The sequence below is a fragment of the Melospiza georgiana genome, chromosome 2, assembly GCF_028018845.1.
Source record: "Melospiza georgiana isolate bMelGeo1 chromosome 2, bMelGeo1.pri, whole genome shotgun sequence".
Lineage (NCBI taxonomy): Eukaryota > Metazoa > Chordata > Aves > Passeriformes > Passerellidae > Melospiza > Melospiza georgiana.
Window position 1 is genome coordinate 108,261,943 of NC_080431.1, and position 25,105 is coordinate 108,287,047.

Consider the following 25,105-nt stretch of genomic DNA (forward strand, 5'->3'; position numbering starts at 1 on the left):
TGCAAAATGAAAAATGGGAAAGAGATGAACATTTAATTACCTTGACATTATCTTTTGCTATATTAGGTTAAAGCATTAAGTTGAAGGACAACAAAGCTAATAAGTATTTTTTAAAATATTATATTTATATTTATATATGTATACATATAGATATGAGATAGAGATGTTCCCACCATTCCTGATGGGCTCAGCCTTGGCCAGCTGTGGGTCCATCCTGGAGCTGGCATTGGCTCTGCTGGACGTGGAGGAAGCTTCCAGAAGCTTCTCACCCCTGTAGCTCTTTCCCCTGCTACCGAAATCTGAGCATGCAAACCCAACAGCGGCTCAGGAAAAGAAAAATATAATGGCAATTACAACTATAAGCAAGAATTTTTGTGATTAAATCTCTTCATTATTAGATGAGTATTATTCCCTGACTAGATATGTACTCGTTAGAATCAGGCTCCTCTGTAAAGGAAATTGCTTTCAAAATTTTCACATGACACAGAATTAGGGATTATTCTTTCTAAAATATCTTCTTTCTTGAACACTCTTGCCTAAATTTATGAAAAGGATATATATACATGTATATACAATATATAAAGCACTCAACAAATAAAATGCAATTATATATAACATAAAATATACAAAATTTAAAAATATAAAATATACACAAGAACCCAAGAACTAGGAAGTTAATCACATGGCAGATTTCATGTTTTCTTTTGTTCTCTCTGAAGCTTTCAAGGCCACTTAGTCTGCCAAAACTGGGCAAAAGGGAACCTGTTTCTAATAAGATCAATGCAATTGTGTTTTGAAAAGGGGAAAAGAAAAAAGCTAGACAAAATGCTGATCTTTTTTCTTTGCTGAAACTGTTTAGTGATTACATTGAGAATGCAGTTTACATGATCAAAGGGCTTGGAAGCAGATTTTTACATGAGCAGGGGTTCTGTTTGGTGTTTTTATTGGGGGAGTGAAGGCATATTTTGGAAACTGTGATTTCATTACTTTTTAAATCTAAAAATCTATGCTTGTTTTTCATGCTGTCAGATTCATATCATGTCATAGTTCTATTGTATATGCACACTCAGCAAGAGAATGTGCAAGTGCTGGTGTTTTGTGTTACCCTGTTTCTCCCTGCATTTGCTAAGAAGTGGAAAATAAATACTCAAATGGAAACAATATTTACTACCTAAAATCCACAGGCAGGTAGCAAGAAATCAAGACCTGCCAGTCTCTGGACCCTCAGGACAGATTTGCTGGGTAAGCATGAGGCCATGAAGTTGTGTAGAACCCCTGGCAGCTAAGGGGGTTGTGGATATCAGCTCCTGGGCAGTACCCATCCAAGCAATTTGGATTTACCAACCAAGAGCATTCTGCATGAAGTTAACGTCCTTCAGACCCACATACCCTGTCAGCCCTTTCATTTTAGATACGTATTACTTTTAGAAAAGGAAGCTTACTTTGGCTGCACTGTTTCACTTAACACACACTAAATGTGATGATCCTTTTAAGGACACACACTGAGGTATATATGGGGATGTGGTTTGTGCCTCTTCCTTCTTTCAACGGACTCAAGGCATCAAGATCACACACATGGTTCAGGTACAAGATACACTACTCATTCATATTAAACATTTCAGCATGCACTGAATGCCATGGAATTAAAACAGACAAGATTATGCTCTTCTCTTTGGTGAAATTTCTTGAAAACACAAGTCAGGATGAGGACAAAGGGGAGATCCCCTTCTATATCCTAAAAACCATACTTATTAAGGGGAGGATGAAGCCAATTAGAGATTAAGTATGTGGCAGAGAAAAAAAAAAATAAAATCTCTTATGCTTGTATCCATACACCTACATTGCTCCTCATAGCAATTCAGTAACTGAGAAATGAACAGAATCTAGTTTCTTTAACCCTGGGATAAATTTAACTCAAGAACACAGGTGGTTTGTATTCTGCACATGTGAATGGTCTACAGTTTTCTGTGTTATTAGTCTGATTTCAGCCATTTTAGCAATTCCATTGTATTTTGCTCACAGCTTTTGGCTTCCACCCTTTTTCATTTTCCGTTTCTTCTGCCAGACCCTTAATCAGCCTCTCTGGGAACTTATGTAGCTCCCATGACCACTGTGTAAGAACACCTAACAAACATTAATGCCTTTTTATCTTCACTGCACCCTTATGAGCAGGAACAGTGTTAATTCACATTATACAGAGAAGGAACAAAAGGATGGAGACATAAAATGGCTTGGCTATCAGTGGAAGAGAAATCTGTGAAGCATCAGGAACTGAAGGCAAATTGGGTTAGGGCTAGCCCAAGCATCTCCTTCCTACTCTCTGCCCTTTGCAGACTATGAGCAGCCTCAAGCATCTGTCGCTCTGTCAAGGCACAAGGAAGACTCTTGGAATTCCCGTGATGGAGGTGCCTGTGCTGGGAGTCTGTTGTCACATCCCCATGGTGAGAAAGCAGCTCTCCCAAAGGATAATGGTGAGAACCAAAGTTGGGAACCCCTCTGTCTTTCCCTCTCACTTTGTCAAACAGCTAGGATGCCCAGGCTTCTAAATCAAGCACCCAAACCTGCTCTCTAAAGTATACGGTATGAGTCACTTAGCTAACATAAAATGCCCTATACTGATCCACAAAGAGAATCCCATAAAGTTTCTCATGTCTCTTTTACCTGCCCATGCATATGGATCAATCATCATAGTAGTATCTGAATGCATGGTTTAACGAGTCACATTAATTTTTTTGTTTTAACATTGGATTCTGACTACTGGTTGCTGCACTCATTTCTAGTTTCATCTATTTTTTTATCTGACATGAAGAACGCCATTCTGTTATAAGGCGAGGTGGGGTGGGGTGTGAGCAAGTTCCACAAATTCTGCAACAGCTCCCACCCCTCCTGCAACCCACTGACTCTACATGCCATGTTATCTGCTATTGATAATCCTTTATTCATATTCCATAACATAATCATATTCTTCCATGGGCTGCTTTTTCTTTCCTCCCTTCTCTTGTAAGATATTGGGGGTTTAATAACTGCAGCAGTTTGGATTCCTCTCTGTGACCCTACAAGGAGCCAGGATGGATGAAGAGGTAAGTAAACATTGTCTAGTCTCTTTGTCCCGGTTTGGGAGAGTGTTATTTACAATGAAATAAACAGATACGTAACTGTACACACTTATCTCATATTGCTCAGCTATTTCCTGCTCCTCCACACTCCCACCCCATGCAATGGGTTGTAAGAGTTCAAAATGCCTCCCATCCAACCCTGTACCTATGCAACTCCATCTCTTCCCTGTGTGTGTGCACCTGGAAGGTAAATGTAATGGAAGAAAGGGTGCCTCCTCCCCTGCACCTTTGTGCAGGAATGGGAACAAATGTATTGAGGGGACTGTCAGAATTTGAGTTATGTTTTATAGAACATTTGTTTAGTATAATAAACATCCGCAAATGACAATTTATTTCATGAAGTAATTAACATTCCTAATTAGATGCACCTTGCAGCTGCTGTTAACCTTAATTGGCAACAATGCAGTTACATTTTGATACATATCTTCAGAAGAGTTGCAGAAGAGAAGGGGGGAAAAAAAATAAAGACAAAAATCTGAAGGGAAGGAAATAAAACTGTTCCCACACAGTTCAGAGAGTTCGCACAAAGAAGATCCCATGGCAACAGCGAGGCCCACAGTTTGCCTTATAAAAATCCAAGAATAGATAATGTATCATCTCTCCTAAAACACTTCGCTTGGGAAACCGGAGGGGAAGAGGGGGGGAGAAAAATAAAACGGAGCACAGGAGGTGAAGTGAAGCCGGGTGACCCCCGCGCGTGTTGCGCGTCCGGCCGTGCCCCCGCCGCTGCCCCGGCGGAGCGGAGCGGAGCCGAACCGAGCGGAGCGGAGCGGCCCCGGCGCTGCGGACCGAGGCGGCGCGGGGAGGCGGGCGGCGCCGGGGCGGAGGGAGAGCAGAGCAGAGAAGAGCAGAGCAGAGCAGGAGGGAGGCCCCGCTCGCCAGGAGTTTCTCCAGGATCCCTCCGGCAGGGCCCTCCCCGGCGGCTCCCCCCGCAGCGGCGCGGCGAGCGAGTGCGGCGCCGTCCATCGGGGGGCAGTGCCGGCCCCTTCCTGCCGGCCCGGCGGAGGGCGCGTTCCGCCGAGCGAGCGAGCGAGCGAGCGAGCCCGTCTCGTAGGAGCACAGGGATCGTTTATGCACTGCAGTTTCTCTCGCCTCTCTCCCTCCCTCTCTTCCTCTGCTCCCGAGGATATTTTGGGTGGATTGTGGTTATCAATCAAGACCTCCTCTTCTTCTTTGCTGATCACTTGTCATTTTCACCGGGAATTAGTATCGTTCGGGGCAAGCGGACAACTGATTTTTTTTTTTTTCCTTCCTTCTTTTCCATTTGGAGAATTTCCCCCCAAACCTCCCCCCTCATTTTTTTTTTTTCATTCCTTTTTTTTTTTTTTTTTTTTTGGCGCTGCGGTGCGGGTGCTAGGACCCGTCAGGCACCCTCCCCCGGCCCCCCCCCGGAGCGTTTTCCCCACATTCGCCCAGCGCCAGGAAAGGAGCCCCCCCTCCGGATCGTCGCTCGCCGGATACTTGTGCGGGCAGCCGGGATCGGGCGCGCTGGGCGCGGAGCTGCCCGCGGGCGGCGCGGGGGCCCCAGGCCGGCCGCCCCTTTCCCCCCGCCCCCCCTCGCCGCACCTGGATGGTACCTCCCGCCGGCGACGCGGGCACTTTCTGAACTAGGAAGGAAGGGGCGACTCGGGGGGGGGTGGGGGGCGCCGAAGTCTGTATGGAATTACCTGCGCCCCCGGCGGAGCTGGCAGCGGTGGATGGATGGGCGCCGCGTCCGCGGCACTCGCGGCCAGCTGAGCCCCAGGAGTAAACACGGGGCTCCTCCGGCCGAGTGCGCAGTGTGGTGACCGGCACTCGCCTCGCTGACTGATCGCACCGGAGGAATATTTCGGGAGACTCCTGTGGGTAAGGTCATTTTATCCAGGCAAAAGCCCGGCATTGCTAAACTTGGTGGAGGGTGACTGAAATGGGCACTTTCGGGATTGCTGCATTACCCTGATGCGAGGGGCTCCAGCCGCTATTGGCAGTTGAGTGGAATAACTGCAGTGGGTCTTCTGGTGAGTGCTTTTTGCGATAAATTGAAAAAAATCTCCCCCCTCTGTATTTATGCACCCTCTGGATTTGGGAGAGTACTGTCAGAGCAAGGAGTCTTTAATTTTACCTCTTTTAATTTTTTATTTCCTTGGTTGTAATATATTTGACTGGAAAGGTTATGTGACAGCAAAGAAGCTCTCTGTGATGGAATCTAATTAATATGAGGTCGGATCCTATCCTCTGGTTAAATAGATCTTTCCAACTCTGTGCAGCGTTCTGCTGCATTTCATAGCTGCAATGGAGGTAGAGAAAATCTGCTTTTCAAGTTGTTAAACTTTAAGGTGGTGATCCTTATTGATCGTGGTACAGTGCACTGGTGCTAAAGGGGTTAAATGCCATTGGTAATTTGGGATTACAATGTTCCTGTAAATCCTGCAAGGAAATTATAAACTGAGAGGTGCTAAGGACAGAATCCCCTCAGCTTCATAGTAGAGAAAGACCATAAATGTCACTAGCCTGAAAATATCTCATCCAGCTGCTCTTACAAAATATCTTTTTTACCCAATAACTTACCTACTGAAACCTCGGACCACGTGTATGGGAGTTGGAAGATGTGCAAACAGAGATGCTATCTTCGGTATTTCATACATACATGCATCTGGCTGAGGGACTGTGTGGGAATTCATTCCTGTTACTTGTGGTGTGAAACGAGACGAGAGAAAAAGGAAAGATCATCTTCTTAAGAACAGAAGCGAGTGAGGGAAGCACTTCAGCCTTTAAAGATTTAAAGGGATCCGAGCAATGCACATTGGTAATCTCTCTCTGCAAAATCAGTTCTGATAAGAGGGAATGGGAGAAGGTTGAGGGAATCGATAGTGATGACGTTGTGCAGTGCAATGCACTGCAATGCTAAAGTTACACAGTGTGTGCGAAAATATGTACCCTCATGTACTGCTGGTGAGTTCATGCATAATGGATGCAAGAAGATATGCAGATCTGTCTGTAGGAAGATGGATGTATTTGTGCAAAGACGGCGATTATGTAACTTGATTACATCAGTGGCATCAGTCGCCGATAGTGGAATAATATTCTCCTATAGCGTATCGATCACTTGGCTTAACTTTGTAGCGCTCCCGGCAGCGAGGGATGGAGACCTGGGCAGAGGAGGGGAGATCCTTGCTCAGCTCCCGACGCGGGGTTTGCCTCTTGCAGGCTGCCTTTGCATCAGCGTGCTGCTGGCGGAGTTTCCCCGGGACAGGGAGTTCACGGAGGACGAGGAGGAGGAGGAGGAGGGGGAGGCTGCCGAGGGCTGGCTCAGCCACACCCGGGAGAGGCTCCCGAGGAGCCCCGGCCGGGCTGCACAATGCTCCCACTGAGCGGCCCCGGCTCCCTCGCAAGGTCACACCGCAACCTGGGCTCGGGTGCGTGGCAACAGCTGAGCGGAGGAGGAACAAAACCGAAATTAAAATTGATCCTCCTCCTCCTCCTGTCCCTGGCCATCGGCTGGCTCCAGCACGGCGTTCTGCTGACCCCTGTGCTCCGGGCAGAGCCGGAGCCGCTTTGCCCGGGTGTGTGCGGCGCTGGGAGCCGTGAGCTGAGCCTCTCTCGGTGCGAGCAGCCGCTGCTCTCAGCTTTGGCAGGGTGCTGCTGCACGGTGTTACAATACAGCCTGGCTGACGGGGGAAAAGTATTGTCAGATACAACAGCTTCGTGCACCTGTTACATTTGCAGGAACCCAAAGGTGGTCTGTTATTGCATTTCAAATACCACAGAAGTGAGTGGAAGAGCAAAGGTGTAACAGGAGTCCCATTGGTTTAACTCAGACTTTTTTAGCAAATTGTCCTCAAAGATAGCAGTATCAGGATATGCCTTAATGCCCCTTTTAGAATCCTGAATCACTTTTCCTATCTGTTCAGGGAGAGGAGGGGGAAGAGCACTCCTTGGAGACAGATAAGCTCACAAAGGCACTGCTGAGGGCCCATACCTCTAACACATGCATTTTCTGAAAAATGTAAGCCTGATGAAATCTTAACTCAGCTGAAATGAGTGATCTTATCATCACTGACCTGTGTCCTTCCCCACTTCACTCTGAATCCATTCCAGCAAAATGTCACTGAAATACTTTTCAGTTAAGAAGAGGTGAGGGCAGAGTGGGTTTTACATCTCTTGATAAACATGATCTTCACATACCTACTAGATTTAATGCACTATCAAACTCACAGTAATTTTACCCTACAGCAGCCTGAAAAATCATTTTTTCCTGCTTCCCTGAAAACATCAGTATTTTAAAGTAGATTCACCATTAGTTCATGACTATATTCATATTTCTGGAGGATAGGTCTGGGCAAGCACTAAAATATCCTGCTAATGCAGTTTAGAGTTTGACATTCATAGAGTATACTGAGTAAATTGGGAAAAAAAGGATAAGAAGTTAACTCTGTTTCCATCCTTCAGGGGTCAGAATAACACTATGGCAACTCCTATGCATTGCTACAGCTCTTATAATATTCAGAAATGTCCATTGCATATTCTCCCCCACACAAAATTACAGGCATGCTCCTTTCACTGATTGCTTACAGGACCCCTTGTGACACACAGGCCACACACCTGTACCACCCATCTCAAAGGAGAGCACAATTGTCTCCTGAAGGTGTTATAAAACTGCTGCTGTAGAGGAGTAGGCACTGACAGTGTGGGAATGCATCACATGGTACATGTAAAGTGGCATGCAGCATGCAAGGATTTGCAAATTCAGGACAATAGAGAATGGTAAGCAACCGAGTTTTATTTATAGATTAATTTTATTGGTGTAGTTAGCCATGCCCACTAGGTAAAAATAGAGGGTTTCAGCTCCAATGCAACATCTCTTCAGTTTGCACCAAATGTAGCTTTTTTGAGAGGAAACTTTCCTTGCTGAAGTAAAGCTGTAAATCACTCGGACAAATGAAGAGAAAATGTGAAGAGAAATATTTACATAAAACATTCCCAGGCTCCGAATCTCAGACCACTGAAAGCAGTGAGATTTTGGCCACCCACTCCTCGCTATTGCTGGAGAGCTGGCTTTTAAAGAAAACAGCAGTGCATGAAGAATAATCTCAGTGCCTTCCTCTGAAAGAGGAGGCTTCTTCTGGCTGTCATTGTCACAGAAAACAGCAGACTTGTTTTAGTGCTGATAGGAAAATTTGAAACAGGGCAGATCTTAATGAAACTTTTTTTACTGTTCAGTGATATTCTTGTAATGTATTCAGAGTACTTTCTGTGGCCATTATGTTGAACTCATGTATTAGGAAAAAACAAAAAAAAATGGATAATTAACTGAGGCTTTCCTTCAGTGTATTTGCACTTACAGAGAAGTGTTTGAATATACTTCTGTGTTTCATAACAGCTGTGATATTTAGCGGCTGGGAATCTTTTTATTTTTATAGTTCACACTGCATGATAATATATGGCAATTGAAACATGAAGCTCTGATTAATATGATTAAAAAGTAGCAACTTATCTAGTGGTGCTGAAGTTGTAAAGTTTAATTATAGAAGCACCATTTGCACAGCTATAGGTAAGGTTGTGTCAGCCTTTCTATTATAAAACTCTGTCCTGTTTCCATCCATTGTGTCAGGGGTCTATGAAATAAGAATTCACAGTAGAGACCATGATGGCTGTTTAGGTTACTGATATGGCCTGTCAGGTCAGTAATCCATGTGTTTCTTTAAGTCCTTATATGAATATCTACAGCAGCACCAAAGCAGCCATTATGCTTTATCAATTCAAGTATATTCTTTTATTTTAAAATGTAATTAAATATGCAGTGATGGACCACAGTGACCTTAGTGACTCAGGAGGGAGCATTTAACATGTAATTTTTAATGTACTTTCATGTAGTTTTCATACTCCTAAAACAAAAACAGATTAAGTGCAGCAATTAATTCTTTTTGTGACAGTTTAAAATTAATTTGCATTTAGGTGAAAACTCTTTTGGGGGGGGGGGAGGAAGGAGAAAACGATGAAGATGAAAATTTGTTGGTTTTGAATGCTAATATTCAAGCTTTGCATATTCCCCTGAGGGTGTCACACGTGGAACTCCATCCTGCAGAAGGGGAAAGTACTGTGTCATTTGCCACAGCTCTGTAAGACCTGGGCAATCAAGGAAATCAGGTAGTGCTGGCTCTCTGTTTTAACACTGAGCACTCCGTTTTTCTAGGTCTCAGTGTACCTGTGTGTTATAGGCACTCCTAGGTCAGTTCAGGGTGTTACACAGCACACTATTTATGCCTCAATAACTGGGTCTGAACAAATGAACCAAGGACATCACTCATTACTGCTGTATGTGCTTTAAAGTTTCATGTTTGTAGGAACAGCACACAGACATAAGGATGATCCTTAAACAGCTGTAGCATCAACTGCAGCATTACTCACAAAGACTTTTCAATTGGGAATGAAGAAAAAGAAAGGGAGAACATGAAATCATTTAGATTTTTGCCACTGCAGTAGATATTGTTTCCATTTTATTTTTTACTTCTGGGAATAATTTAGGAAATGCTTAGTGTAGCTTATGAAAAGAACTACAGAAAGCTAATTCATGTGTTAAGAAGACCAATACCATCTATACAAATCTATACAATCAGCAGGCAGACAAGGGGTGGTGGTGTCACAAAGTTTTCTGTTCTCTGGTCCTTTACAGCTGAGCATGGTGAATAGAGCATTGTGAAAGAGGAAGAAGATGGAGACTGCAGAATGGGTTAATAAAAGCGGGGCAAAAAAGCTTGTAAATGTACAGACAGTGGTGGGGTATCTTCTCTGTCTTATGAGATGGAATATATTTCTGTATTCCTCTTGTCTGCTCTTTACTAGGGATATCTAGCTGCTTAAAGTTATTGCAGTTCCCAACACCCACTGCTCTTTTTTTTTTTTTTTTTTTGGAAAATCCTTAAAATCTTCAGGACAAGGGCCATCAACTTTTCGGTTTCATGTTTTCATGCCTGTTTCCAGTCACGCAATGAGACGGTGATCTCTCATTTGAGGTAACTTGAGGTCTTTCTCCACAAAATAATAAATTAATGTCAGGAATATGACAGAAATAATGTTTTCTGTTAAATGGAAAGACTGAAAAGGTCTATAATTTTAGAAAAGGCTGATAATTTGGAGAAATCAGACTTTGTTCTGACAAAGTACAAACCTTTGAATTTCCAACCAGGATTTCACAATACTCCTGCAAGACTGACACCAAGGTAGTGCAGCTGCTGTTCTTGGAGTGTCAGTAGCAATTTCTTTTCAATCCCAACCAAAAGTTTAGACTGTTTCAGGGAAAATGAAGTCATAGTGATGTGCATCCATTGTCATGTGCAGGGAAAGGCTTCTGCTGCTGGTTAGGAGTGGGCTTAACCACTCTGAGTTCCCAGTGGGCTTAACCAGCTCTGACCTGTCTGAGTTCCCAGACCATTTGCACCTGACTGAGAATTGCTGGGCCTGAATGGTGCAAGGAACCTGAGAGTATGTCTGTGCCCTGCCTACATCCATTCGACAGTGCACCTTTGCTGGATTTGACTCTGAGCTCAGATCATATGCCTCAGAGATAATTCCTACACCAGGATCTGTTGGTATGATGGAAACCTTGGGATAGAGCCACATTGTCTGCACAGGAATGTGTTTGGCCAGGATGCTTTTGTGTGGCATTGATCCCTGGCAGCAGTTTTAGCCCTGTGTCTGTCAGGTTGCTGCTCAGTGCACAGACTTTCAGGATGGCAGCAGAGCACAGCTGTTACCATACAGCACCTTGGCATTCTGCATCTTCCATTTTCCTTTAATGCTTTCTGTCTCTTCCCACATTAAATCTTTTTTCTCCCTCCCCCCTCCACCTCCCTCCCCTCCCCCCCCCCCCCCAAACTCTTTTGCTTATTTTAGAGTAATATAACTGGAAATGCATGGCATTTCCTTTTCAGCAAGTTGTGACTGTGATGGAGATACATATGCTTGTGCACCTATCTGTCAATAAGATCTGCATGTTCAGTATCCACAGAGCTTTTTAATTCAACATCTCCTAAGAACAGACAGGGCCTGTGAACTTTCTCTTAGACATTTCTTTGGGGAATCCCATAGCTGAAAGTGGTGTGCTTGCACCAATGTTAAATCAGGCTGGCTGATTGGCACTGTCTCTCTGCACATACATGTATATTTATTTATCATAAAATCAATAGAATATGCTGAATTGAAACAGACCCATCAGGATCATTCGGTCCAACTCATTGGCCCTGCACAGGACACCCCAAAAGTCACACCAGGTATCTGAGAACATTGTCCAAACGCTTTTTGGTCTCAGTCAGGCTTGGTGCTGTGACCACTTCCCTGAGGAGCGCGTTCCAGTGACTGACAACCCTCTGGGTGAAAAATGTTTTCCTGATATCCAACCTAAACTTCCTTTTACACAGCTCTAGGCCATTTCCTTGAGTCCTGTCACTGGTCATGAGAGTGAAGAGATCATCACTGTCTCCTCCACTTCTCCTCAGGGGGAATTTGTCACTGCACTGAGGTCTCCCCTCAGTCTCCTCCTGGCTGAACAGACCCAGTGCCCTCAGCTGCTCCTCACAAGAATTCCCCTCCTGACCCTTCCCCATCCTTGTAGCCCTACTGTGGATGTCTCTAATACCTTAATGTACACTTTAAGGGATCATTTCTGTAGCTGGTCACTAGAGGAGAGTTATGCACATGTACACAGGCACAGATACAGGTACCTGTGTGTGCCTGTGCAGGCACATGCCTTTACCTGTGCACTCACTCGTATACCCAAAGGAAGACTGAGAGCAAGACATGAAGAGGAAATACTGTAGTTATTCCTTATAAAGGAAAACAAGCATCATTCAAACAAGCCATGAGGCAGTAGCTGGTTTTTAGGGTTGATTTAGTATTTATTTTTTAATGATCTGTAAACGCGGCATATTTGAAGACAACACAAATGTATTTTGGAATGTCAAAGCAGAAACATACTTTGAAAGGACTATTGAAGGGCTATATGGTATCAAATGTAATTTTAGAAATCTACATGGAAAAACTTTGAAAGATACAATCTAAATGTTTCCTGTAGATCTCTCCTAACAGAACAGGATACCATCAAAAAATCTTACCCCTTGTTGTGAAGAAACTCTAGAAGGGTATTTTCTCAGTTCATAGTAGAAGAAAGTTTCATATGTATTATAAAAGAAATGTAAGACTTTGTGTAGTTTTTCTTGTGTAACACTTAGGAACTCTTCACTGTCATACTCATTATGAGTAATCCATCTGCCTTTGGTAACTTCTTATCCAGAAACCTATTAAGTAGGAAGAAAAGACCAGAGAATCACAGCCAAAAAAAAAAAGTCTTCCATATGAAAAGATTCCCATGTGAAGAAAGAGGTGAAGGTTTTATTTATTCAAAGAAAAAAAGAAGATACAGTATGGAAGAACAGGTGATGCAGGGAATATTGAAGGCTATGGAAAGATCTTTGGCTTATTTTATATATAGTTTTCCTGATGACCAGTAAAATTTAATTGTGGAAAATGTAAAATAAGTTAAGGAGAACACTCCTTTACATAGTTCATTCAAATCCTTTGTCTCATATGGACAAGGATACACTGAAGAGAAAACTCTAGTAAAATAGAATGGCTAGATAAAGACAGAATTTTGAAATGTTGCATTGCAATAGATACCTAGGTAAGAAGATTATCAAGCTACGTAACAGTGGGCTCTCACCTTGTGTACCCCAGTTGTGGTGTAGCCAGTGAATGTATTTGTCTGTCATTTCTGAAGTGTTAAAGGATGCTTCTTCTTCTTCCAAAGGATTTCGTATTGGCTTCCCTTGGAGATGTCCTGTCTGAGATGGACTGTGTGTTCTGGAGACTTCACTCTCTGTTCATTTTACAAACCCAGCAATTGTACTACTGCTTAATAAAGATTTATTAATGTTGACTGAACAGCCTAATTTTGCTGTTTAAGTCTTCATTACTAAAGTCTTGGTCCAAAACACAGTGATGGAAATGGAACGAGGCCTACTGCACTCTGTAGGTATTGGATCAGTCTCCAACTTTATCATCTAATTTCCTAATTTTTGTTATTTTCTGTGGGAAAACCCCCTCATTCTGCTTATGTTTAGTAGGTTAACATTGATTACAAAAAGAAAATCTTGTAAACTTTAACAGAATCCAATAAAGCTTATATTAAAGCTATATTATTGACAGTATAAATGGTCTTAGTAATTTCCATCATTAAGGGATATGCAACCCCCATATTTTGGTCAGTCACTGAAAGGAATATCTCATTTCTTAAAAGGTTGTTACACCATCCCTGGTCTCTGGTACTTTCAGTTGCTGTGATGGAAAACTCAGATCTTTAAAATCAATCCCTAAAAATATATGCAGCGTTAGTGTACATCCTGAGCTAGTTCTTTCTAAAAAATTGTCAGGTTAATCAAAATACAAATAGGTTTCAGTCTTTAGTTAGTTTAACTTATCCTCCTTCGTACTGATTCTTCACTACTTTATATGTATAATGATGTATAATATATTCTTTATATATAATAATGTAAATTCTGTCAAAGGACAGTCACATGGCTCAATGGACAGACACTACATCTGACTGTTCAGTTACAAGGGACCTTCCTTAATTACTGTTTTCTCTGGATTTTGTCCATCTGTAGTATCAATGCTCAAGACTTCTATATTAGCTAATGCAGTGTATGTCTTTTATTTCTTTGGTGTCTGAAATCAGGCTCTTTCACTAGTTCCAAATATTGCTTCTCTGTAAAATTTTGCTAAATTTGTCCATACTTCAGTTTCTTGTCTCTGAAGACTGAAAGACATAAACACATTCTGCCTTCATGTCTTTTTAAGTGTTTTATCTATTTATAATATAAACTCTTTGCTTAATATTTCCATTTTATTATCTATGAAGTAGGGCTAGAGAAAAAGTTAATGCCAATATCTTCTTCCTGCCTCTGTGGAAATGAAATTTTTTGCCAGCCCTTGGAAATCATAGAAAGTATTTCCATTCTTCTGGCCTCCAGAAAAAAAGTAATTTCCATTTTGGTTGGAGGGTGGATTTTTAAATATTTTTTATTTATTTAGCACTTCGATTTTGGGAGGATTGAATCAAAAGAGGCCACTTTAGACATAAAAATTTATTGAAAACGTTTTTTGCTCAGCAGAAAATTAATCAGGGAAGATATTTTCAGAGTACTTAATGCAAGTTCTTAGCAGAACAGGACTCTCAGCTAAGGTCTTTACATGCTAAATAATACAAATATGAAAATAGTATTGTGAGTCATACTACTGGGGGTGGCTGGGTCAGCTGCCTGTTTCCTAAATATTAATCAATCTTTTTTAATTTGAGATTACTTCACTATTCATCTTCTAATTTTTCCCCTGTTGCCTGAATTAATTATAAATAAAATATGGATGGTCACGAATCAAATGCAGCTCGTGGCTTTCCTTTCTGCCAAGGTTCAGGTGTAACCCACCTGGTTAACAGAACAAAAATGTTGATGGTGATGGGGCTTTCTGATGCTGAACTTCGGCTCTGTGTTGGCTCTTACTCATCAAGTCTTAATCCAGTGCCCGGGGTGCTGTGGGAAGGGCTGCTGGGTGTGGAGCGAATTAGATTTGGGAATTTTCACTCCTAGCAGCGAGGCTGTGTTGCTGCCTGCAGCTCGGCTGCCGGCGCGGAGCCATCACCTGCTGCCTGCCCGCAGGTACCGCGGAGAGTTTTCCATGCGGAATAACGGGACCGCCGGAGCGGGGCCGCTCCTGCTCCTCCGGGAGCAAATCCCAGCGGTGAGGGCATCTCGGGTTTCGTGCATGAAACCTCTGCTGTTTCTTTCATGTCTTGTTACTGGAATGGACGAGCCGTGCTCGGTGCCATGCTCTGGGCTAATTCCAGCCGATTCCCGGCTGCGCAGCGCTCCGCGGTGATGCGGGCGGCATTTCCCCATCCCGGCAGGAATGCCCAGCCCGCGGGCTCCGCGCCCGCCGCAACCTGTGCCTGCACACTTGTGGTTTCCATAGCCCTGTTTAATGGAAGACATTTTTGTCTGCTCTGAAGATGCTCGTGCTCGCTGGTTTGGAATAATATTAAGTGAAGCAAGGGTAAACCGATTTCACACAGAATCTCCTGTCAGAGCTCCGTTCCGTCAAGAATAATGTTAGAGTAACTCCAGTGAAGCTGTTTCATTCGGCTTGCCAGATTGAGTACAATGTGAACCTTCAACATAGATATTATTGCATTAATTTTAATGAATAAAGATCACAGACTTATTTAATTAACATAGCAAAAACCATTGTCAACAAGCAAAGAAGTTATACTGCACAGCCACTCTAATGCAATCACAAGAGTATACTTTATGGCTATGAGAATATAATTTTCTTGTTAAAGACCTTTGATGTTTCTTTAAATATATAAAAATACAGGAAATGTGTAAAATAAGGCTTGCCAGCCATCTCGAATGCCTCGTGTTAAAATTAATCTTTTAGCTTTAATTTGTGTTCGTTTAGACGGGTTTCAGATAATACTGGTGTATATATACAAGCATATATATAAATATAAGTAGAGGTATGCATGTACATACATAACTTTTGTTATGAAATCATAGGTGTTAATATTGAAAACACAACTATTATGTCAATTTGCATATGTTATTTTTTCCATTCTTTTTATCATTTTATTTGTTAAGGACTGTTTGACCACTAGAGTTTTACCTTCCTTGTGCTTTCCTGCCTGGTCCAACTACATAGGAAATGCTCCTTTAATTTGTTCTTGGGGAATTCAAGAGCACTCTGTTGGAGGTTTGCCTCCTCCACCAAGACCCACTGTGCAGTCCCACCTGCACGTCTGGTTCAGACCTACACACGTTCGTCTATCCAAGCTCCCTCATGCATTGCCACAGGAGCTGGTTCAATGTTTCTGGAAGTCAAGGAGTCAAGGAGCCACCAGCCACCTGAATGGCAGTACCTTGTCATGTGAATGGCAGCATCTTGTCTCTGTGCTAGTCCTGGATTCATAACTCAGAGGGAGTCTGTGTTTCGTAATAGGGGAAGCTGTGGGCAGTGCGTCTCATAGTTTGGCAGGAGCTGCTTGCTGTGTAGATGGCTTTAGATTACTGTTGGTGTCAAGATTTCAACATATATTTGGTATGTTTAATCCCACACTGAGACAGAGTATGAAAACCATTGCTTGAAAGCAATATGTATGTGTATAAATATAAGCCAGACTCTAGCTTATCTAATAATGAAACCTGAATGCAGGAATGCAAATGTTTAATGTCGCCCAAAGTGTATCAGGCTGTATCAGTGCCACCTGAAATATGTAAATAAGAGACTTTATTGCTTATTTGGCAGGGACTGTGGTTCTACAGTCCTCACTTTTACTATCATTTTTATTGACCTCTCAGAATGCTCTCAAAAGAGCTTGCAACCTTATGCTTTGTTTTGATGAATGAATGTTCAACTAGAGACAGTTTACTATAGAATTATCTTGTATTTTTTTCTACCAAGATTGGCACAATATTCTTAGCTTAAGAAAAAAGGTTTTTTTCTTTATTATTCTTTTACTGGAAATTTATACTATATATTTATACTATATATTGTAGGATAGAGGAAAAATACAGTAAAAATATAATACAGTAAGACTGTGTTCATATAATAGCAATTTTTTGCACCCATAAACTTTATAGTTTGTTTTGAGGATTATCTATTAAGGCTCTAAATAAAAAGAAAAAAATAACTTGCATAACTTCCATTCAGAAAATTTAGAGAGGACACACTAGAAAAAAAAATTTTTTTTTGTAATTAAATTTAGATACCCATTTAAGTCCATAATTTGTTTTAAAGTACAAATTGTCTTTCTGCTTATCTTAGAGGACAGACAGACCCTCTTACTATTTAAAGCTTATTTTAAAAATAGCTTCATTATCAAGGGGCACAATTTTTGCTCAGTCCTTATCAAAGAATAAAATTAAACAAAAATATGCTGTCAACAAACACTCACTTTCCTGTAGATGGTCAGAAATAAAGCAGAGAACCATCACTGATCTCACTATCAAAATAGTATATTTTGATATACTGTTCTCCTAGGAGTTTCCATAAAATTTAGCTTATGGAACTCAAAGGTTTTATAACAAGTGTTATGGGAGTTTTACATATGGAATAACTGATTTTAGCAGGAGGTTTTGTTTTGTTGATGCCAGGAATTCTAGCTCACTTTTTCTGTTACATGGTGTGTAACATACACTTGGTGAATACATGGAACATGGTGAATACACACATGAAACAGGAACTAATTTATCAGTTCCCATGAGTGAATGGCTCTGCATACCTCTTTTATTAGGGAAAACTAAATTGCATTTGAAAACAAAGACATAGAGGAGAAAATATCCTTAAATGGTCCTTTATTTTATATGCTGTGATACACAAATAAATCCATGAGTTACCTTCAGCAATGTGGAATTTATTTATCAGATGAGACGTTCTGGCTGTCACCAGTCACCGACAGTGATTGTGACACCCTGCTGCACACACTGCTTACACTGTACAAAAATTCTCTATTTGTGTAGCACCTTGTTCCTGAGATTTCATACCACAGGTGAACAATTAGCTGCATACCTGCCAGTTAAGATAACTGAGCTCTGCAATTCGATTGTGTGACAGGTTTTGATGAAGTTCTGCCTCGTTCCAGAGGCAGGATGTGAGCTGGCAGGGAGGGTGTGGGGTGCCCCAGGTGAGCAGGCACAGGGTGTGCAGGCAGTGCAGCAAGAAGGGGGCTTGGAAGGGCACAGCAGTGGTCAGCAGAGAGCTGCCTCCCCATTTGTGCAGCCCTGTGGTTACCACATGTCCTGTGCAGCAACTGGCAGGCATGGGGAAGGCTGCTCTTAGGATGGGTATTAAAGAAAAGCTATGAATAGTGAAGACAGAGAAATGTTTGGTGTTGGTCAGTGTCCTCTGGCATGACTTTGGTTTGATCACATCTTTTCTGTTGCATACATCATGACTAAGGAGAGATTCGGCCTCCTTGGCCAGTGTCATCCCTTGGTTTCACATCAGCTCCCAAGTGAAGGAGAGCTGGGCTGGGAGGTTGTCCCCCCACTGCTGTACTCTGGGGCTGGCTGGCTGGGTGGCAGGAAGGGAGACCAACTTGTGCTGGTTTTGGCTGCAATACAGATAATTTTCTGCAAGTGATGGAGAGCAGTTCATAGCCACACTGGCTGATGCCCATACCCTCTCAAACAGATTGCCTGGGACTACAGTATTTGTCATTTGGCTTTGGGTTCCTTCTCAGCCACCTGTGATGGACTCCTTGTCTTAGTTATTACTCTTAGAGTTGGTTTTTTAATGTAGGTTTATGGAGTTATTTTTAGTTTTGTTTGTGTGAAGTGCAGCCTCCCCTGCCTTGTCGTTTTGTCAGGCACAAAACTGGTAGCTGTTGTGTCCTAGGCTACGTGCAGGGCTCAGCTTAGGGATAGGATGGAATCAGAGGACTGAATGTTCAGTACAGACCAAAGCTACTTGTTACCTTGGTGTTAGAGGCAATCTGTGGAGTGAGCTGCCTTCCCTCACCTGTTGACTCCAGTGAACTCACACCCTGCAGTGTGGATGCTCCCTGTGAGGAGTTTACTCAAGGGCTGAGCTGCTTGGCAGTGCAGACGTGTTGCCTGACGTGGATTCCCAGGAGCAGAACGGGGTGATAGCGTTTCTCACCTCCCTGGCACACTGAGGGAACAGACACATTAGAGACTGTGAGATGTGAAGATATGGTAAGATGTGGTGTTTTGTGGTGTGATGAGGGCGCAAATGACAGACTCCTGTCTGAGAAGATGGATGAGTTCCCTTCAGTAAAGCATTAATATGTGCTGTATGCTCTGAAATGTGAGCTGTTTGTCACAGGCTCTGCAGTTGTTCCTGGGGATTTTGTTATGCAGATGGTACTTTCTGATTATCACATTTTAAGACTCACGCACACATGAAAGGGAATAGTGAAATGGAGAGGGGTAATCTTACTGAATAAGAAAAGCATTTTTATAAACAGATTTTTTTCCCCTGAGATAAATCAGCTCACTCTCGGCCTTACATCCTGAAGCTCAGTCTGGCTATATCTGAGCTTATGAGATAACTATGCATCTTTTTTATTACTGCCCTTTGAAACGCCCAGAACATGGCTGTCATCACTGACATGCTGTGGAGACAGGTCTGTGCAGAGCTCAGTACCATTCCCCTGCCTGTTTCTCTCCATCAGGCTGGTTGGTGTGTGCCTGCTGCTCTCTGAATCAGGACTGGGAAGGCAAATGGGTCTCCAATGCAGGTCCCATGCAGGGCATCACTCTGTAACACAGATACTCTTCAGAAGTAAGCTACAAAGCTTCTTGGTCTTGTACACTCCTTTCCACAGACTGCCCTGCCAAAAAAGGGCTGGTGAAACAAAGGTTTGGTGAAATAATCCCATTTGACACAGCCATACTTTCCATTTGTAGGAGAACTTGCACTGCATTCAGCACTCAGCAGATCATGTTTGTTCAGCAGATTTCAATTAAAGGTGTTAGTGCTTTTAGAGGCTGAGCTGGACTTCTTCCAGAGCAGATTTTTTATTTTCCACTCCATACACAGTTCCATAAAAGATCTTTGTATAGACAAAATGTGCATCTCCCTATACCCTTAGAAAGCTTTTGTGATTAAATTGTGGAAGAAATTCTTTTACCTTGCCCTGTCTGAATTGGAAATAGTGTCGGCATGTGGGAGGAAGCAGACATTGTAGTTCAGGTTTGGATGGGAATTGGGATCTTAATGTTGGTGAAGGAATTACTGTGACTTCTTTCTATTAAAGAATTGCCCATAATCACCCAGTTCCATTTCTCTGTGTGTTGTGCATGCTCAGAACCCATGCCATGGGGTTTACAAGGGAGAGAAATTGGATTGGGGCAGCTGGGGAGCACGAGGTAATAACAAAACCATATTGGCAGCACTCTTGACAGTTGCCATCAGCTTCCTTCCTTCTCAATTTTTCACAGACATCATAGTGGAGAAGGGATTTGAAGGAACAGAGAATGGAGTTCATTGTCTTTTTAGTCTGCTCAAATGATTGAGGAAGGCTATAAAAAGCCACCTCAGGCCTAATTTCGTAGTAGCCAATTCTCACAAATTGTCTGTCTGTAGGAAGAGCACAAAGCTTCAGCAATGCCAGGCCACCTGCAGATTTCACTTAAGAAGAACACAGCCCAGATTTCATTGGACTATCAAAACAATTAACTTGCTCAAAATTATGATGGTTCTGTGAGTTGATTTTAGCTACAGAAGAATAAATTTCTGCAAAAATCTCTATGAGCCTTTCAGAATTCTGTATCATAAATTACACCCCCATCGGTGAAATCTCAGTTTAGAAAATAGAAAACTAAGCTATCACTAATGAGGAGTTAAACATAATTTTATACTGCACAGTATTGAGCATATTTAAAATATTTGGGCTCTTAGTTTGAATTTGGACTTCTGACCTCATATTAATAAGCAAGATTTAATTTGAAGGGTTTTTAATTTTTAATGTAGTTTGTGTCATTTTACTTCCTTAATAATCAGAAGGTCACATGGTACCAAATGAAACACCTTATGACAATCTAAATTGATTATATAATCATTATTACCTTTATCAGTCAGAAATAATTAATTGAATAGTGTGTATTGCTCATAGATCATGATGTCTGCTTCTGAAAAATGCATTGACCTGTAAATTGTCCTCCAGTAGCCCTCCCCAGACTAGACAGGAGTTGCCAGAAGAAATTTGTAGAAAGATGTCTTCTGAATGATGGGTGTTTGCACAGTAAAGCTGAGTAAGAAGGCAGCTACTCAGAGCCTCTTTTTAAAGGTTTCCTGTTAGATCCTTTTTTAAAAAATACAGTTTTCTATTTCTAGCATGAATTAACATAAATCACATATGAGATATATTTAATTTTTTTATTTCTGTCTAGTTATTTCCATGTAAGACAGGACACAGTTGGAAGATAATACTAACCACCATATGAATTTATAGCTACATGTTCCTGGTGCCACATTAAGTTTTACCCAAATACAGTAAAATTGTTCAGCAGATAATTCCTGCAACAGCTTATCTTTGTATTTATTTTTAAAGGTTTATTTTACAGTGAGCCATAAACTTTAATTTCCAACTGTTTATCATTTGTTTCTCGGGATATACTCCAGTTTTTATTATATACACCCATTCTTAGGAATAGAGGACAGGGCCTTATTGTTATGCAGTGCCTACTCTCCCTTAAAACAGCTTCCTTTTAGGCTTGTCCTTCTAATCTGTTTTCTGCTTTCAAGGCCAAAATCCTTGCTGGACAGCTCAGATTCAATGCCCTTTAATTGACATGACTTTTCCTCTGTCTCATGTCTGTTCTCTGATGGTATACAGAAGGAAATCATAACTTCTCTGATATTTATCACAATAAGAAAGCTAAAATATTCTACTCCAATTAGACTTCTGTTCCCCTTGCATGCTTTAACAGCTGCCTTTGCATTTGTGGTCTGAGTTCTCTTGGAGAACACTGACCAGAAGCCTCTACATTGTGCTAGATGAGGTCTGGCTGGTGCTGGTGCCGTTTGCAGTAGTTCTCCCACACACCTGCCTTCAAAGGCAGATGCTAAATTTGCAACTTTTCGGTACTTTGTCATTCTGATTTGTCACTTAGGGTACTGTACTCACTGCAGGCATGTTTTCTGACAGCCGTGCTTTGCTCTCAGTCTGTGGCTGCCCCAGCTTGTGATGCTTTACCACTTAGTGCTGAGAACCTACCTAGAATCTGAACAGCAGCAAAAAGTATTGCCCTCTCTGCTCTGGTGAGTTGTCCTTACGGGTGGGCTTTCTTCTGGCAATGTGAGGAATGCAATTAATTGTTCATAAATTGGCTTTAAAATTCATCCTAATACCAGAAGGATGGGATATTTCAGTGCTATTTCATAGCATATATTGTGTAGGATATCATGGCAGCTTCTAGCACACAGGTGTGTAAGATTGAACAGGTCATTCTTGCTCATGGAATCTGAGTACATTCACTGGATCACCAGAAGTAGTGGTATGTGTGAAGCTCAGACCTCACTGAATGTATCTTATTTTCCCATAACAAGGCACTATATTTCTCATTGCTTCCTATAGTTACCAGATACTATTTAAAAATCCCCTCCTCTCAGCTCCAAAACCATGCCAGAGAATCTGGCATTTTAATGCAAGTCACAAATTCAGCTAAGAAAAAATGTATTCCTTTTTTTACTTCAGACCTGCAGAAACTTCACATGGCATATGCTTAGAGATGCAATACTCAGATACTTCATTATTAAAAAGTCAAGAAAGGGAAGAACAATCCACTTGGCATAGGAGGAGTACTAGCCTCCAAAAAAAAAGGGATTCTAGGAAAGTCAAGTGGTGGTAAAGTGTAATATCAGCATAATTTCAAGTAATAAACCCCCAGGATTTGGCTAAGTTTATTTGGGAGTAATGTAAATGAGCCTTTGTAGAGCATTTGCATGTTTAGAGCAATGGTAGAGCAAATCCTGTGTTTAATGTCCTAAATACTTTGTTTGTGGCTCCTCAGCCTTATGGCCTCATCATATACCAAATTTTTGTGAAAAAACACTTCAACTTACATGCAATTAAGCTTTACTGAGGATGTAAAATTACAGTATAGCCAGTGTGAAATGGGATCATCAATGATGGTGACATCTGTCAGACACAAGAATAAAACTGCATTATGAACCCCCAGCCATGATTGTATCATCTCATTTGCATAACCAGTGTTAAAAAATCCAGTTTATGTTAGGCACTTAGCATTTCAGAATGGCCTTTAAGCACAGGAGTGAGGCTAGGAGGGGGCACCAGATAATTTTAAATTGTAGGATTAAGATGCCAGAAACCATCTGGATAAGCAGCCATGCATGCAGTGGTGAATACAGCAGATCCATGGACCACTTCAGTCCCCCCCTCAAGATATAGCTGTGCCAGGGAGAGCACTAGCAGGGAAATGGCTGCAGATCCAGCATTTGAGCTTTCTTCCTGGCTTTATTTTCTTTTTTACTGGTGCAGCCAGGGAGTCTAACTGACTGCAAAAATGTAATACACAGTTGGTTTAAAAAGGACTTCAGAGCACCAACCCCACACCACTTACACACAAAAAGTTCCAAGCTAATAACTCCCAACATCCTATAATTAATTAGAATAAAAAAAGCCCTAGAAATTACAATGTGCCACAGAAAGACAGCAGGAGAAATCAAGGGCATTGAGGGTGTCCTAGTATATATATGGTGCAATGGTGAGAGTACGGACATAAAATCCTTTATTAAAGTAAATTAAGAAGTTTAAAAGAAGAAATTACTAAAGCTATAATATAGGAACAAGTCCCATGTTGCATAAAAATGGTATAATTTTTCTTCATTACTGTGTAAGATGGGAAAGGACAGATAGGAAAAAGCAGTCCAGAAACAATATGTTATTAGCTACATCAGACAAAGGAGAGCCAAATGAGGCACATCTAGGTGGGGAGCAGCTTCACAGGCTCTTCTGCCTCACCACTGGGCATGTAGTGAGAATTGCTTTTCTTACTAATCTCAGGTATATTTAATCAGCTAGGAAAAGGTGTATTCACCCTGGCACAAGATGTAATGATTGCCCAAGGAAGCAGCAGGAGGAGGAAGGATTGCTTTAAGGCAGTTGCAGAAGTCTGGAGGAGCTAGCCAGGGGTGAAACATTATTTCCAGAAGAGCAAGGCCACTGATTGTTCAGGCTTGTGTCTTCTCCCCATCACCTTAGGTAAAACTGCTTGGCACTTATTAGTAGTAATATACCCACATCAAATGAATCTCTCCAGACACCACCTGAAGAAAAATGACAGGAAAGAAATAGATGCTTGTTAAACTTTATTTTGGTTTGATTTTACTTTGCATTGCAGAAATTAGTATTGTGCATTTAGTGGAGTTAATAAATGTGAGGTTGATGTATTCAAAACATTTACACATAATTTTGAATATTTTCAAGGTAAACAGAGTACACATTTCTGTATCACTAGAGGAAACAAACTACAAGTAGAACACAGGAAATTAGTATGTTTCCCCAAGCAGTAATTTTACAATATTTCTTTTCCAGTTTCTAAAAAGAGAGGATTTATATTGCTCCATGAAGTAAAGTTTAAACCACTCTTGTATACAAAAAAAAGTGAAATGTTAAATTTTTGATGAAGTATGATGTTCTTTTTACATGAGATTCCAAAGAGAATTCATGCACTTTTCTCTCAAATAATTTATCCAAAATTCATATAAACAAAGAACAGAAGAACAACGGAAAAATATCTGAAGAACAACTAAACAAACCCAACAAAAACCCCCAAACCTATTTAGTTTTGTGCTGGGTTGGCCCTGGCTTGATGCCAAAGCTGCTCTCTCACTGCCCTCCTGAGCTGGACAGGGAAAATCAAATGAAAGGCACATGGCTTGAGAGATAAGGACAGGGAGAGATCACTCACACGTTACTGTCATGGGCAAAACAGACTCAGCTTGTGGAAATTAATTGGATTTACTACTAGGTGAATCAGAGTAGGATGTTGAGCAATAAAACCAAATCCTAGAAAACACCTTCCCCTCACCCCTCTCTTCTTCCTGGGCTCAACTTCATTCCTGATTTCTCTGCCTCCTTTTGCCAGTGGCAGGAGGGGACAGAGAGTGGGACCTGCGGTCTCTGTTGGTCCTTCCTCCTCAAGCTCTGATCCTATTCCAATGTGGGTCCCTCCCACAAGAGGCCGTCCTCAATCAGCTTCTGTAATGTGAGTCCTCCCCATGGGCTGAGTTCTTCACAAACCTCTCCCCTGTTGGTCTGCTCCAAGGGGCGCAGTCCTTCAGGAAAGGGCTGCTCCATTGTGGGCTTTTCTCTCCGTGGGCCCTGCTTGGGGCCTGCTCCAGCACGGGCTTCCCTGAGGGTCACAGTCTCCCTGGGGCATCCCCCTGCTCCAGTGTGGGGTCCCTCAGTGGGCTGC

General features: G+C 41.9%; 1 protein-coding gene across 2 annotated transcripts in view; it reads left to right on the plus strand.

The window, feature by feature from the left end:
- The first annotated feature begins 4,766 nt into the window (after positions 1-4,766).
- Positions 4,767-25,105, plus strand: part of IL1RAPL1 (interleukin 1 receptor accessory protein like 1) — a 670,406-nt gene continuing 650,067 nt past the window's right edge. The window contains exon 1 of one of the 2 annotated variants that reach the window (XM_058043156.1): positions 4,767-4,961. The gene's annotated coding sequence lies outside the window, so the exon portion shown is untranslated. The other variant, XM_058043167.1, reaches the window with a different exon arrangement.